This window comes from Thalassophryne amazonica, chromosome 1, assembly GCF_902500255.1.
Source record: "Thalassophryne amazonica chromosome 1, fThaAma1.1, whole genome shotgun sequence".
In the NCBI taxonomy this organism is placed as follows: Eukaryota; Metazoa; Chordata; class Actinopteri; order Batrachoidiformes; family Batrachoididae; genus Thalassophryne; species Thalassophryne amazonica.
In genome coordinates this window covers 34,532,913-34,549,844 of record NC_047103.1, presented here as the reverse complement: position 1 = coordinate 34,549,844, position 16,932 = coordinate 34,532,913, and the positions used below count along the sequence as shown (strand labels likewise).

Sequence of the window (16,932 nt, the reverse complement as noted above, 5' to 3'; positions counted from 1 at the left end):
TAGAGACATAGGAATGGACCAGTTGTCTGCCTGGGTAGTTGCCATCCAGGACCAAAGATGGTTCCATGGTGTTGTGGATGCAGCAAAGCGCAGCACCAGTGCATGCTTCCAGACTTGACTTGGTGGACACACCCAAAACTGCATATTCATGAAGGCAAACATGATAAATGGACAATATGCATGATTTTGGATATTTGAAAGGCGCAATTTTTTTGGTGACTGTTGTGGTGTTTGTACATGCTTTTACACATGCAAACCTTTAGTAAATTAGGCCACAAGTGTCTTGTCCAAGGACAAAGACAGGCAACGTGAGTGGGAACTGAACAAAGGTCTCTACATATTTGCACTGCAAATCCTAAACCTGCTCTGTGGGTTGAGATGTAGAAGTGGAGGAAATATTACAGCAACAAAACTGAGTGTCACCTGTCATTTCCTTTAAGATGGCTTCACTTTCTGATTGGCTGCACGTCACATTCAGCAGGCTGCGTGCTCATTTGTGGTCGGAGGACACAACACACACTGCGATATCGGGCCAAAACAATCCAACATGTTGGATATCCCCGATTTGCGATCAGAGCACCCCTGAGGTCCTTCCGAGCAGATCAGAGTGCTCTTAACACACCACACATGGCAGGAATATTTGATAAGATTATCTTTACGAGATCTTTTAGAAAAGTAAGGGACCTTTTTATTTTTTGCAAAAACCATATGTATTTGAATCACGTGTGATTGCATCAGCCAAGCTTGAACCTTCGTGCGCACGCGTGAGTTTTTCACGCCTGTCGGTTGCGTCATTCGCCTGTGAGCACGCTTTGTGGGAGGAGTGGTCCAGCGCTCTCAGCGGATTTTCATTGTCAGGAAAATCGCTGAGCGACTGCCGCTTTGCTGCATCAAAAATTTTTCAGAAACTGTGAGAGACAGCCAGGCGGAAACCACTCGGAAAATTCAGATGGCTTTCGGTGAAGATCTTATGCGCATCACACAGATTAAGGAGCATTACAACTGGATTAAAGACCGCCCACAGCGGCTGAGGGCGCGCCGTACTTCGAGCGGCCATTGACAGGCTGAAACGACCAGATCATTTCCAAAGTGAAGGCTGTGTTGATCTGGGACGTCGTCTGACTACCAGAGAAATGGCAAGAGAGGTGGACATAGTGCACTTTTTCGGCACATTACACTGTTACAGGAGATTTTGTAATGAAAGACGTGCGGCGGAATTTGTATGTCAGGACGGAGCCGCTAATGGCGCAGAACAAAAAGCACCTCCGTGTTGGAAGTCTCACGGAACATGCCCAGCTCTTCCACCATTCGGAAGATTCAGACGGCTTTGGGTGGCTTTTCAGTTGAGTGAGTATCCGAGAAATTGTCGAAGAGCTGAGCATGCCACAACATGTCCTGTGAGACCAACACGGAGGTGCTTTCGTTCCGCGCCATTAGCGGCTCCGTGGCGAATTCCTCCGCTCCTGTTTTCATGACAAAATCTCCTTTAACAGTGGAATGTGCCGGAAAAGTGCTATGTCCAGCTGTCTTGCCATTTCTCTGGTAGTCGGACGACGTCCCAGATCAACACAGCATTCAGTTTGGAAATGATCTGGTCATTTCAACCTGTCGATCGCCGCTCGGAGCGCCCTCCGCCATTGTGCGCCATCTTTAAACCGGCTGTACCACTCCTTAATCTCTGTGATGCCCTGAATTTTCCGAATGGTGTCCACCTGGCTGTCTCTCAAAGTTTCTGGAAAAATTTGATGCAGCGCTGCTCCAACCGTTCATTTTCCTGACAATGAAAATCCGCCGAGGGGGGTGGACCACTCCTCCCACAAAGCGTGCTCACAGGCGAATGACGCAACCGACAGGCGTGAAAAAACTCACGCATGCGCACGAAGGTTCAAGCTTGGCTGAAGCAATCACACGTGATTCAAATCCATATAGTTTTTGCAAAAAATAAAAAGGTCCGATACTTTTCTAACAGACCTCGTAGTGTCATCACGATTGTCGTGTTGTCCTTAAGATTGTCGGACGTCGAAGATCGGGTCCGATTTCGGCTGGAATTATCTTGCCGTGCAGGTTCAGTCTTAAGCCTGGTTCACACGGCAAGTTTTTCAAATTATCTGTAGGTTTCCAAAACCTGAGAGACCACACACGTTGAGATAAAAAAAACAAAAAACAAATCATAGATCTAACAGGTTTGGTCGTACAGTGTGTGGTGTTCAGCCACACGGTAAGGACAACACCACCACACACGAACAGATTTCACACACAAACATTCCCAGGTCAGACAGGAAATCTCTCAAAATCTCTCGAGATTAAACGTGACTTCAGAGTAAACAAACAGAGATACTTTGTGGACTATTTAAAACAGAGGGAAAAAAACGATACAAAAAGAAAAAGAAAAGGCGTTCTTTAAAGGAGTGGAGACAGCGCGACCACTGGACTTTGTGGTAGGTCAGAAAAGCTGTTATGATTTTATTTTCCGCTCTGTGCGTCCGTCACCTCGCTTTCTGATTGGCTGCACGTTGCATTCAGCAGGCTTGCATGCTCGTTTGTGGTCGGGGGACACCACACACACACACACACACACACACACACACACACACACACACACACACACACACACACACACACACACACACACACACACACACACACACACACACTGCGATATCGGGCCAAGACAATCAAACATGTTGGATATCCCAGATTTGCGATCGGAGCGCCCCTGACGTCCTTCCGAGCAGATCAGAGCGCTCTGAACACACCACACACGACAGGAATATCTGATAAGATTATCTTTAGTGTCATCACAACAATCGGGGTGTCCTTAAGATTGTCGGAAGGGGAAGATCGGGTCCGATATCAGCCTAATTTTCTTTCCGTGTGAACCAGGCATTAGTTTAGTTTTGTTTTCACATTTATTGTATTATATGTTAGTCACTGGTTTTGGTTACTATTTATCTTCAGTGTTCTTATCTGATTAAGTTCTGTTCTAGTTGTGCCCAGCCTGCGTCGTTGTTCTCAGTTCAGTTTTTCTTGTGTTTTTTGGCCTTGCCTGTTTTCTCTGATCTCCACCACGCCGTGAACCTAACCCATGCTTGTTTGTTCTACTACGGGCCTGCCTCTCAACTATTTGTACCGCTGCCCTGCTGACTGCTCTCTGTGTACCGTACCATTGCTTGTGTTTTTTGATAAAGCCTTTTTTTTTTTTTACCTCCTTACCTCTGCCTGCAAGTCTGTATAGTGGGTCCTACTACAACCTGTGGTCATGCCACATCCAGCCCTGACAGTAAGGTGCTGTTGCAGCTGGTCTTTGAGCAAATTACAGAGATTGGCTGCCCGTGTAGTACTTGTTAAAGTAAGTTAATAACTGTTCAGTCTGTCCTTAGCTGGATTTTTTTCTGTCTTGTACTCTCTCTTTCTTTTAAAGTAGGAGTGTGTCATTAGTATTTGTAATTCATCTGCCAGCTGCGGGGAGGAGGAAGAGCAGAGTAGAAATGTGGTACAAACCATAGGTAGGGTTTTTTTCCCCCCATTTCTTATTCCTTTTATTCTGTTGTTAATTTCTGTGCTCAAATGGTCCTATGATCCACTTTTGCATTGCCGGTGCAGAGCTTGGATCCACTCTATGAGGCTGTTTGACTGTTGAGTCCTTTCAATATAAGAAATAGACTGTGCTGGAATTTAGAGGCACACACGTCTCCTGGTGACAGATGAGATGAACACACTAGCCCTATGCCTGACCACATCTCAGTTTTAGAATTCCAGGCAACTGTGCATGCTACTTAAGCATGTGGAAGCTGGGTGTAAAAATGACAACTGTATCGGGTGGAAGCTAGCAATGACTCTAGTGCTGCAATGATGAAAGGTAGGGCTCTTAATTAAGGAATAAACCTGTTGTGTCTGATGATTTACGGATGTTAATGCTGGATTTTACGGTCGCAAATTGAGTTTTAAAAGGGCTATTTGCAGCTGTAATCCAGCATTAACATCCGCAAATCATCAGACACAAGGGGGCTATTCCCAATCTAATCCAGTTCCAATGTTTGCACGGATCCGTGTCCACCACTGATGGCTACATCTTAATCCACATAATAATATAGTTCAGTAAAAATGTTATGTAGACAAAGGGTGTGGTCGGCTCATCAAAGCTTATCGTAGGAACAGCGTCTTCATGTCAAATTGAAAATTCTGTGAGCAGAATCCACATCACTACTTTTTTACGGTAACTTAAATTAATCCATTTCGGTGTTGATGCTCCGCCAGTTTCTCTTTTTTTTTTCCTTCTTCTTCTTTGTGTCTAATGGCAGTTTGCAACCTCCCACTCCCTCTCAAAATTAACCAATCAGATTTGCAGAAAAAATGTAATTGGACTAGAATGGGGCAAAGCACCTGAACTCAGAACACAGTAAAGAGCTTTACGCTTTACTGTGAAGGAATCCAGGTGCTCAGGCTAACATTACCACCTTAACAGGGGGAATAATGGGAATCAGCAAACAATCTCAAGGTCAGCGGCATGTCACTTCTGGTGAAATGGTCAATTTGAAGGCGAGAATTCGTATTTTTGTAAGTAAGTAAGTAATGTTTATTTATATAGGACCTTTCACAGACAAGGAAAGTCACAAGGTGCTTCACAAAAAACACACAGATAACTAGAAGCACTCAGAGAGTGCAAACCTCCGCCAAGGCCATGGGGTCACTGACGCCATAACATCTACACGCCATGGAATCATTAAACCTAAAAAAGTCTAACAATGATATTTGCTCAGTAGTAAAAAAAAGTTTCATCTGCTGTGACTGGATAGCATGTATCCTTAGCGCTTGGCATCACAGTTTATTGCAACTTGCACCTTTCCCAGAAGCTACTGTCATCTGAGCACTGATACTGATACTGCATGTGCTTATAGACAAAAACAAATAAGAGACAAAATTCAATTTATTATTCAACTAAACTGCAAATATATGAATTTTTTAACATTTATGAAACACTTCTCTAAACAAGGCCATAGGGTCACTGGCCCTAAAGAGATTCCCTCCTTGGCACAGTGATCTATTCAACAATTCAGTGTTACAACCAAAACTATGATACATACACTTTTCTTTCCTTTCTATTTGACATCCTTGACCATGAAAACATACCACTAGAACTTGGAATCACTTTTATGTCTTTATTAATTCAAAAGTTATTGTATAAAAAATTTTTTCGGTAATGGCGGTTTTCTTCTGGATCTAGCTCCATAACATTTGAAGCTACATCAAATCTGATGACACCTTACTGAATCAGTACAGATTCAGCTACAATTTGGTGTTAGTTGTGCATCTCTAGCTTCGTTTGTCACCTCACACTGACACATTTTCTATTTTCCCTATATTTTTGCATATTCTGGATCACCAGATCCGGAATCCGAATCTGATCATCACCAAACTTTGTTGTTTGATAGAACATTTGACTATGTTACATCCTAACTTTTTTCAAGCCTTTCTGCCTTGTTTTTGTGGAGTTAGAAACTAGAATGTCAAAATTCCCCCTATCCCGCAATGGTGAAGAATCCTTTAAAAAATTCCTGGATCCGAATAGTGATCCGGATCACCACTAAAATTTAATCACTTGTTCCTCTTGTCATTTCCAACCACTCCACAAAATTTCATCAAAATCCGTTCAAAACTTTTTGAGTTATCCTGCTGACAAACAGACAGACAAACAAACAAATGCGACCGAAAACATAACCTTCTTGGCGGAGTTAAAAATACTGAGAATAAAAGACAATGTACATCACAATAAAATAACTCTAAGACACACACAGTGGTCATAAACAGCCCTCTCACTACTAAGGGTTGAATGCCTGGAGAAACAGGTGGGTTTTAAGTTTGCTCTTAAAAACATCGACAGAGTCCAGCGAACGAAGAGACAAAGAGAGATCATTCCAGAGCCTTGGTGCAATGGCCTGGAAAGAGCGATCTCCTCGGGTCTTAAAGTGGGTAGGAGGGACCCTCAGAAGGTTCTGATCCACTGACCTCAGGCTCCGAGCGGGAGTGTAGGGACATAACAGGCCTCTAATGTAGGAGGGGGCCTGGCCATGCAAAGCTTTAAAAGTCAACACTAGAATCTTAAAATGGAAACGCAACAACACTGGGAGCCAATGAAGAGACTTTAAAATAGGAGAGATATGAGTCCTTTTGCTTGAGCGAGACAGCAGCCTTGCTGCAGAATTTTGGACCTGCTGCAGACGGGACAGCTCCTTTTTGTTCAGACAGGAAAACAAACTGTTGCAGTAGTCCAAACAAGAAGATTCACAAGATTTTCGTGAATGGCCGCTCGGTAAAAACACGCTCGGGTTGTATGCTTGTCCTTTGAAATCAGCTGGTTTGGTTTTGTCTCTAACTTGCTTCTATCAGCCAGCTGATAGCTGTCATTGCCTGCAACATGAGATTTATACACTAAGTTAACCTGAAATGAACCATTGTACATTAAAATGACTTTATTGACAAGTCTGACCCCTTTTAAAAGTGTCTAAATTACACGTATTTGTCCTGAGTTTGGCTATGCTTTCAACTACAAAAAACAGCCACTAGAAGGTGCTGGGGTAATGCCCGACCTTGAGAATTGAAGGTAAGACCGACGTCATCTGTGTGAACCTGAGTTAGTAAGTTTATTGATACCATAAACAACTAACAGAGCGAGCTACTTAACTACTTCATGAAATTTAATTAAATGTATGTCTGAACAGTTACATAATTAAAAGGCTACACCGTGCTTCCCTTTTACTAATTCAGAACTTATAAGAAAGTAATGTCGTACCGCTGGATATTGGCTGCAAAGGCGCCTTGTTTTTCATGCGATTGATCTCAGAAACACAATTTGTATCTGCAGAGCGATTTGTCTGGAAGCAAAGAAGAAAATATCCATCGTTTATTTGAGGCTAGGCTAAAGGTTGGTTCTACTGTCCCTGGAGAACACTGTCTGTTGCACACACTAATGTCGCTGCTGCAGCTTGGCATGCCCCATGGGTTACAGTCAGATTTAGGCACCAAAAGTCAACATTAGCATTTCAGAGGCCTATCTATTTTCATTAACTCTACCTCATATAAGATTTCCCAAATTCCCCTGGAGCCTGCAACCAGCTTCAGACATTTACAGGCTCTAGGGGTAGACTGCCATTTCAGGGCTTTGATGCATCACATATTTAAATTCATTATCCTCCATAATTAAAGCAAATATTTCAAAGACTGCAGTGATTCCGTCACTGAACTCCAGAGGGGTGGAGGTGAAGGAAGCTCTTACGATAGTCAACACATATGCACACACATAAATTTGCCATTTTTTTAAAATGCATCCTTAGGCTTTTATTTAATAATTTAGCCCAAAACTGTTATTCATTCCTACACACACTGCAGCTGTCTTCTGCAAAATGCACGTAAGTGCCACTACTTTTAATTATAGTCTGGCGGTCACCGCTTTTAATTATAGTGTTCAGCTTGATGGTGGGAAAATCGTTTTTTGCAGAGCAAATAACAGCACTTTCACTGACAGGAGATCATTATAATATTTCTATAATGCTCTCAAAGGGAAAGTGTGAATGTGTTTGTGGCAGTAAATGGTGAATTATCATCATTTTTTTTCTCTGATGAATTGGGGATATTCATCTACAGACTAAAGCAATATTTTTGTATTGCATAGCTGATGATATTAAATGTACTCTTTTATTTTGCCAGAAAAGTTCTATTTTTTCCTTGGTGTAGCCCTACTGTAAAATGTATGCAGCCCTCGCCTAAGGTACAGAAATAATGAAGCCCAATAAGGCTAATCTGTCCTAAGTTGACTTGCCACTGGAGAAATATATATTTTTTACTACTATTACTCTGGAGACCTATCTGAGCACCCAGGAGGTAAAGAAATGTCTTCTTATAGTCTAGAAGATGCTTGATCTGTCAAAGATCAAACAGCAACAAAATTAGTTTCTTCTGTGTCAAGTAAAACAGTAATGTTGACCATACTATGATTCCCAATATCCTGACAGGACATCGCAGTCCTGGTGGATTTTTGCTCTTTGTCTTTGGCGGACTGTATGCACTTTTTTAATTGGCTCATTATACACCCCCCCCCCCTTCCAAAAAATGGGACGGTATAAAAAAAATACAAATAAAAAAGAAAGAAAGACAAAAACCCTCTAGTGGTTCTGACGTTTACTTTGACTTCTGTTTGATTGCAGACAGAATGAAGCAAAGATATTTCATGTTTTGTGTCGTCAACTTCATTTCATGAATGTTGACTCTACTGACAACAGTACACACTTCCACTGTGTGATGGTCCAAACCACATGCCTTTGAGCCCAGACATGTTGCCGCTCAGGGCCGGTGCTAGCCATTTGGGTGGCCTAAGCACAAATACTTTGTGGTACCCCCCCTCCCAATATGAACGATAATTCAGTAAGTCAGTCAGTGTGTTCGCTTTATTTCCAGAATAACTTCTCAATACTCAATATTAAATTAATATTTATTAATTTAATAATGAGTTATTATTTTAATAATAATTTATTAATGTTTTGAAAACAGCTGCAAATAAATAATTTTGCATTAACAATGGCACAGAACATGACAAGAAATACATATAAAACTTAAAATAAATACTACCACCATTATTTAAATTAATTAATTATTAATTATTGTAATTAATAACTACAGTCAGTTATTTAATAGTTAATTAATTAAACTCCTCTCAGAAAAAAATGTTAAACTTTTTCATGTTTCAGCTTTTAACACAGGATTTTATGCTTTTTCTCAATTCTCTTTATTTATTTATTATTTATTTTTGGACCATTTCATCGATGAAACATCATAAATCGCGGATCTAAATCATGATTTTGAAATAAAATGTTCAACTACACGGCGGTTATTTAACATCAGTGAGCATAAGTGGGAATTTAATGGCACGTGGAATTTAAAGCATCAAGTGTTACAGAGCCCTGGCTGTATACAAAGGATCATTCAACTTTCTGTAGCCTAATTCCAGAAAACATGATTGCAAAAACGATCCGGGGGAGGTTGCACTGGACACTTTTAAAGTGATGCAGTGGCTTAAAAAAACATACAGTCTGGATCTGAAAGATTCAAGTTGGTACATGAATAACAGCAGAAAAAACCCTCACTAATCTTTCAAGTCATACTTTCGCTCTCCTGAAATGTTAAAGATGAGAACAGTGCGGTTTTCTTCTTAAAAAAAAAAATAAAATACTGGCAACATTCTGATGTGGCAACAATGATTCCGGTGTCACGGGCTCAGCACTTTAGACTCAGCACTTCCTCTGCCTTCACTGCGCTTGTGGCATGGCGGAGCGTTAGCAGCGGTTAACAGATTATCTCCTCGTTTCTCCTTAAAACTGGCCCGTTTCTGCTTAAACTGCCTCGTTTCTGATTAAAACTAACTTTAGAATGATTAAAGAGGTTTGATGTTGTCATCTGAGGGTTAATAATCACATTACTCCGTTTGATCGCTTTGGGTGTAGAGTCTCTCAGACGTGCTGCTGTCGCGCTATGATCAGTCTCCCGTCCTTTATGTGGAAATGATTGTTGTACAAAAGCTTCAGATATCTGTCGCTGAGATAGATGATGACTGGAGTGCAGTTTGAAGCAGAAACAAGGCGATGATGGGTGAATCACTGTTGACGCTCCGAAATGATGCATGCACAGTGAAGGCAGGGGGGAGTGCTGAGCTCCTTACACCGGTGCACAGTCCGGATCGTTACCTGCACGATCTGTCCGTGCGCACGGTTCTCCCAGGCTGGGCGAAGACAAGAGGAGAAGACAGTGCGGGGCCTCCTCCTCTGATTACCTTTGCTTATACCCATTAACATGCTTTACATAAACTTTAGATATATCGTTACTACTAGCCTATTAGGATGATTTTTCACAAGCTTGGTTTTTCTGGTGCCCCCAGGCAGCATGCTGCCCTACGCACAGTGCATAATTGGCATGTATGGAAGGATGGCACTGCTTCTGTTTTGCACAATAAAATGGGGTTTGCGACTGCAGTACTTGCAAAAAATGTCTCAAAGTAATTCCTTGTCCATGTGGTATGGTTATACCAGCTACTGATGAATGATTGTTTTTGATGCAGTGTTGTCCAAGGGACCAGAGATCATGGGTATTCCAGCCCAGTCTCACATTTTTTTTTTTTGTGCTCCAGTCACGAAATTCCTCAAATTTTTGTGACAGGGTTTTTTTTAACTCACTATTACTAACCCTACTCCTACCCCCAACCCTAACCTTAACCAGAACCTAATCCTACTCCTCCCCCCCACCCTAACCATAACCACCCCGACCCCCCCGCTTCACTGTAAATTTCGTGCAGCCATCACGGAATGAATTAGAATGATTTGTGCTGCTGTGACGAAAATGAGGCGCTCTTCGTCACATTATCACGAACCAATAGATAAATGTATATTTTGTGCTGCTGAATCATGACTTGCCGTGAGACTGGGTTGCAGGATATTCACGAGTGTAAACTTTAGAAATAATTTGCAATTCATCTGTGTGCCTGGCAGGCAACAATGATCTGCTACACCACTGGGATTGTAACTGTATTTTTACTTTCAAAGCAATTTTTTTTTTTTTTTGGGATGAGCCAAAGACAAAAAGGAAAAACTATACTCAACAAAAATATAAACGCAACACTTTTGGTTTTGCTCCCATTTTGTATGAGATGAACTCAAAGATCTAAAACTTTTTCCACATATACAATATCACCATTTCTCTCAAATACTGTGCACAAACCAGTCTAAATCTGTGATAGTGAGCACTTCTCCTTTGCTGAGATAATCCATCCCACCACACAGGTGTGCCATATCAAGATGCTGATTAGACACCATGATTAGTGCACAGGTGTGCCTTAGACTGTCCACAATAAAAGGCCACTCTGAAAGGTGCAGTTTTATCACACAGCACAATGCCACAGATGTCGCAAGATTTGAGGGAGCGTGCAATTGGCATGCTGACAGCAGGAATGTCAACCAGAACTGTTGCTCGTGTATTGAATGTTCATTTCTCTACCATAAGCCGTCTCCAAAGGCGTTTCAGAGAATTTGGCAGTACATCCAACCAGCCTCACAACCGCAGACCACGTGTAAGCACACCAGCCCAGGACCTCCACATCCAGCATGTTCACCTCCAAGATCGTCTGAGACCAGCCACTCGGACAGCTGCTGGAACAATCAGTTTGCATAACCAAAGAATTTCTGCACAAACTGTCAGAAACTGTCTCAGGGAAGCTCATCTGCATGCTCGTCGTCCTCATCGGGGTCTCGACCTGACTCCAGTTCGTCGTCGTAACCGATTTGAGTGGGCAAATGCTCACATTCGCTGCTGTTTGGCACTTTGGAGAGGTGTTCTCTTCACGGATGATGTGAAGGAGATGTGTTGCACTGCATGAGGCAAATGGTGGTCACACCAGATACTGACTGGTATCCCCCCCCAATAAAACAAAACTGCACCTTTCAGAGTGGCCTTTTATTGTGGGCAGTCTAAGGCACACCTGTGCACTAATCATGGTGTCTAATCAGCATCTTGATATGGCACACCTGTGAGGTGGGATGGATTATCTCAGCAAAGGAGAAGTGCTCACTATCACAGATTTAGACTGGTTTGTGAACAATATTTGAGGGAAATGGTGATATTGTGTATGTGGAAAAAGTTTTAGATCGTTGAGTTAATCTCATACAAAATGGGAGCAAAACCAAAAGTGTTGCGTTTATATTTTTGTTGAGTATATAATTATGTTGTTAATTTTTGACATGAAAAAAAGAGAGCTGAAATTAATCACTTTTTTTAAGCCTTTCTTACATGGGGGGGGGGAGCTCCAAGGAAAAAAGAGGGAACCAGAGAGGCTTGAGAATGAGGCAAATGTTGCCGTTTAATTTTTTTTTTTCACTAAATGAAAACTTGCTTGCTTGGTTGCTGTCATTTGTCAACTTTGGATATTTTATTAAATAGTATAATTACACAAAACTGGCTACGTGATTTTTCTGTTTTTGTTTTGTAAGAATCCGTGCATATTTTAAATGTGGTGCCCATAGTGCTGCCCGGAAAGCGGACCCGCTGGGCGCGCCCCTGCTATGACTTTCGTCTTGTGAGACTAAAAATGCATTTCGGGCTTGAATTTTTTTGCACTGCAGTGACAGCAACGAGAGCCACCGGAGCAGCAGGTCTCCCGTCTCCGGTCCCCGTCACCTCACATTCTGCCGTGACGTGTTTTTTTTGTTTTTACCTGCAGATCTCTGCCGTGTTTGTCCTTCCGTCTCCGACAGTTAAAAAGGGCGTGTCTGCTCCGAAATTGAGGACGAGCCTCGGACAGTAGTGGGTTTTTCAGGCAGTTTGTTTGTTTATTTTTACTAATTATTACTTACATTTCTTTTGCTGTTCTGAAATATCGGAAGAAAACAAGCAGCAGCTGCGCGCGCACCTCAAACGCGGCGGAGCGCGCGACACTTTCGCAATCGCTGCTTCACGTGCGCAGGAACGGCGGCTGCTTTGATCCTCCGGAGTAACTTTACGAGGTGAGACGTTTTATTTGTATTTTTTGAAAAAAATAAAGATTTTATGTCGGTCCATCTGTACGAATGGTTCAGTGAATAAAAACGCGCTGAACTTATTTCTAAGATATAGAACATATCATCGTTCTGCCGCTGCAACATGAGCTGAGCTGTTTGGGACATGATTTGGTTTTGTTTTTTAAAAACTGTCCAGTCAACGTTATCCTATAGCAGGCACTGTTACTTTCAGTATTTCTTCATGTTAATCCACATACTGCCTTCCTCTTGCTTCCACTGCTCTTTTCCTAATATAGTTCGTGCATTCTTTCTTCTGTTTATCAGTGCTCAAAAGTAATTGGACAGCTGAATGTTGAACGTTTTTTTTTTTTCTCCTGCCAGGCCCACAGTCGCTCTGCCGGATAAATAAATCATTAAGAACTGGAATTTGCACAGGCTACTCTGACAGACTGAGTGGAGTGAGGGAAGCCACTAGGAAACCCACAACAATTCAATTCTTAATAATATAGTGCTGAATCACAAAGTCGTTGCCTCCAAACACTCAAGACCTAACCACTTGACAACAATCGAGTGCCAGGTCTGAGAGATTTCACCACACCGTGGAACCGTTTTGGGTCCTAGATGGCAACCACCCAGAGACGGACAATCTGGTCCATCCCAGCACCCCGAAAGTAGAGGTGGGCAGATCGATCCTAATATCGATACTAATCGATACCAACGCTGGTATTGATATTGAATGATCCTCGTGTAAAAAGATCGATACTCAAGCATTTTTTTCTCTCCCGCACGCACTGACTGCTGCGCACGCAGATTCATCAAAGTCTACTCTGTCTGTAAGAGCAGCACTGCGCTGTGTCACACAACATGGAGCAGTGCATCCTTGTATTGTGGTTTGTCAGATTTTGTTTTACGTTGTGTTGAGTGATTTTTTTAAAACAAAAATGTTGATTGTGATAATAAAGTATTATGTTGTCACGTACAATGTTTGGCGAAATTCTATCCAAGGTCTTTTGGATCCTTTGGATCTATGAAGGTTAAATATGAAAAAGTATCGGTATCGATATCAGCGATACTGGTCCTGTATTTACTTGGTATCGGATCAATACCACAATTCCCGGTATCGCCCACCTCTGCCCGAAAGTAACAATATAGCAAGGTGAAATGTGCTTGTTCCCTTGACCTTGTCTGCTTGTCCAGCTGATGTCCTCGACCTGTGTGCTGGATCATGCCCAGAGACAAGTATCACATGGCCAAATTGCTGGAGCTGAAATTCCCTCAGACACTTCTCCTTTCAGTCTCCATGAATAACCATCCATTTGACACACATTTCAGGGGAAAGACGTCGAAGCTAAAGGTGCCTTGACGCTTGCACGAATTTGATTCCTGCACAGGCACTTGTTTGCCAGTGAGTAAACTGTTGTAAACTGCACATGAACTGTGCTCGCTGCGTGCCAGTGTGCAAAGAAAATTTTGAAATGTTCAAAACTTCTTGCACACATTAATTTCATGAACTAATTGTGAATGTTGCACAACCTATTCGAAAACGTTGTGTGTCAATGTGTTTCATTGTGAGCAGGGCATCTGAATGATTATGACGAGATGTTACATCTATAATAAACATAATCTTACAGATACATTATCTAACTCATAAGAAGGAATGAAAATGGAAATCTTTCACCAAGCCATTACAATATAAATATTATAAATAATTACCTTTGAGTCAAGATTCCAGGTGCGTTCTCCACTGCACAATGCACATGAGCCGACTTGTAGCTTTAGATAATTTCTCTGTGATACTGGGAGAGATGAGAGAATGGTTTCATCAGCCAAATTCCTGGAGCAAATGCATCATCGGCTATGAAATGATTATTTTACATAGTGCAACGTCCAGTGGGACAAAGTGGGATGCATTGGCACGATGAATTGCATGGTAGTGCGGGGATCAAGTTCGTACAAGTGTTAAGGTGACTTAAGACATCCACTTGTTGCTTGATGTGACAACCCCTACCTCTTTATAGGAAGAAACCTTTGTCAGGCCACATTAAATCAGGTGGCCATGTGTTTTGACCAGTCGATCAGAACAAAACTGTGTATTTTATACCACAAATACACTTGCACTATGCACACTGTCAACGTAGGTCCTAAAATGAAATGGACAGTACAAGGTTGACATAACATGCATTGAACCTTTATAGCAGAACAGGTAAATATAAAAACATAGGACAACACAACTCCTGTTTAGAATACAGAGGTTAAGTGAAGGCAACATGGCTGCTACAGTGAGAAGTTTGGTGTATGCATGTTCCCTCCAGGTACTGCTGCTTCCTCCCACATCCAAAAACATGCAGATTAAGTGAATTTAAATTGACCGTAGGTGTGAATGAGTTCTGAATTTATGCGTAAGCCCTGTGATAGACTGCATTCCTGCTCCGTGTCTGCCTCGCCTCTCGCCCACTGACCCATAACTGGAATAACCAGGTTTAGAAAATGGACCAATGGAAGTCAAATGACAAATATCGTGAATGACAAATTCCTTTTCTTTTTATTGTTGTTTATGCACCATCACATTTCTTGCATGTGAGAACTTAATTGTCAATGAATTACATTCTGATTCTGAAATGGAACAGTAACGACCCATAAAAAGGTAATTGAGACAACAATAAGAATAATAATAAGAACCACTTCATAACCAGACAGTGTTTAAAACGGCATTCCTGGGCGAGTGTCGCTACGTCTCTGCAGGAGGTACAAGTGTCATTGGCTGTGACTGGTGAGAATGTGAATGTGCATCTCTGATGCACCTTCCAGCAACCTCTAGCCTACTTTACATATGTCTCACGTGAATAAAACTTCAGACTTTTGTCTACTGACTTGTTAATGATGTAATGAGGGAACAACACACCTGGCTTGTGGGAATGTCCAAATATTTGTCAATTTAAATGTCTTTAGATGACAACAGCAGAAGTAAGTGGAAGGCAGTAATTTAAAAGAAAAAATGGGTACAAGAGCCACCATAAAGAAAAACAATTACTTTTGCTCCTATTTGGATTGGGGGGGGGGGTTGCGCAAAAACTGCTGTCTGACACCATTAACTCTTTTAGACATAATTACCATCAATCCGAAGAATGTAATATACGCTGTGACCCAATACTCATATTTGCTTTTCAGTTACAATGAACAATTATTTCACAGATCCTAAATTGATTTGTTGTTTTTGTGATTATAATAATTAATATGTACATTTATATGATACAAATTCTTCATAAAAATATTCCTAAGCTTTGGAAAAGCCTAGATATGTATATCCTGCATAATGCAAAGAGTCGAGATATAAATTAATCCATCCCCTCTCTATTGTTGATATGATTATTAAAAAACAGAAAATTCTGTCATCTTGTAATTCACTACATTAAAAGGGATATATATTACAATAAACGGGTTAAAATTAGATGAACTTTGATGCGTCAGATCAATAATAGTAATAATAAAGGATCAACTCAAAAAAAAGGAACTTTGTTTTTCATATGTAAAATCCTGTTTTTCTTATGTAAAATCCTGTTGCCCTGACTGGATGATAGTGAATGGATGATTGAAATAAGGTTGAATTTACATGTAGTGTGTCTGCTGCCTGCTGGATTTGTCTGGGCTTGTTGCAGTGAATCATCTTATCACATATACATGATGGAAATTAGGAGCAGGTGCACTTGAAGTTACAAGAAATGAGCTTGCTTGTTTGGTTGTTTCATTTCCAAAGCAAAGGTCTGGTGGCTGTGAAAATGTACATACAGTAAAACTCACCTAAACAGTCATCATATAAACCAGATTGTCGCACTCACCGGTTAGAAGCAAAAGTCCCAATGTTTTTGTATGGTTTTCCATGTATTAAACACCGTATATACCGGATTTTGTATAACAGATTTTCGCTTACATCAGACAAAACATTCTTGCATGTGTACTGGACAGAGTAGTCTGTTGCAACAGAGGTATACATTTCGATCACGGATCAAATACATTTGGCAGACAAGTCCGCGAATATGATCAACTTTACAGCACGGAGTGTCAAAACTACAAAGACACTCATACGAGCCGCAAATGATGGAGGGAAAATGCACCTTACTGTAACGTTGGTTTGGAGGTTGATGATTGTATAAAGAAGTGGCACTCATTGAGGGACAAATTGATCCAGAAAAAGCCACTGTTCCTGTGGTAAATTGCAATAAGACGCCATGGCCGTGGAGTTACGGAGTTGTAGAAGCGTAAATCAGGCTTTAGGATTTTAAGGTACCGCTCCGGAGAGGACTATGAAGAAACAGTGACTCGACTAAAAGTAATCTTTTTAATGCACATAATGTCCAGCACTTATTTAAGGCAGGCATTTATTTTTTCAGATGAAGTTTTG

General features: G+C 41.3%; 1 protein-coding gene across 2 annotated transcripts in view; it reads left to right on the top strand.

Annotated features, from left to right (window-relative positions):
• The first annotated feature begins 12,123 nt into the window (after positions 1 to 12,123).
• Positions 12,124 to 16,932, top strand: part of rnf152 (ring finger protein 152) — a 147,850-nt gene continuing 143,041 nt past the window's right edge. For both annotated transcript variants that reach the window (XM_034167691.1, XM_034167671.1), the window contains exon 1: positions 12,124 to 12,539. The gene's annotated coding sequence lies outside the window, so the exon portion shown is untranslated. The remainder of the gene's footprint in view (positions 12,540 to 16,932) is intronic.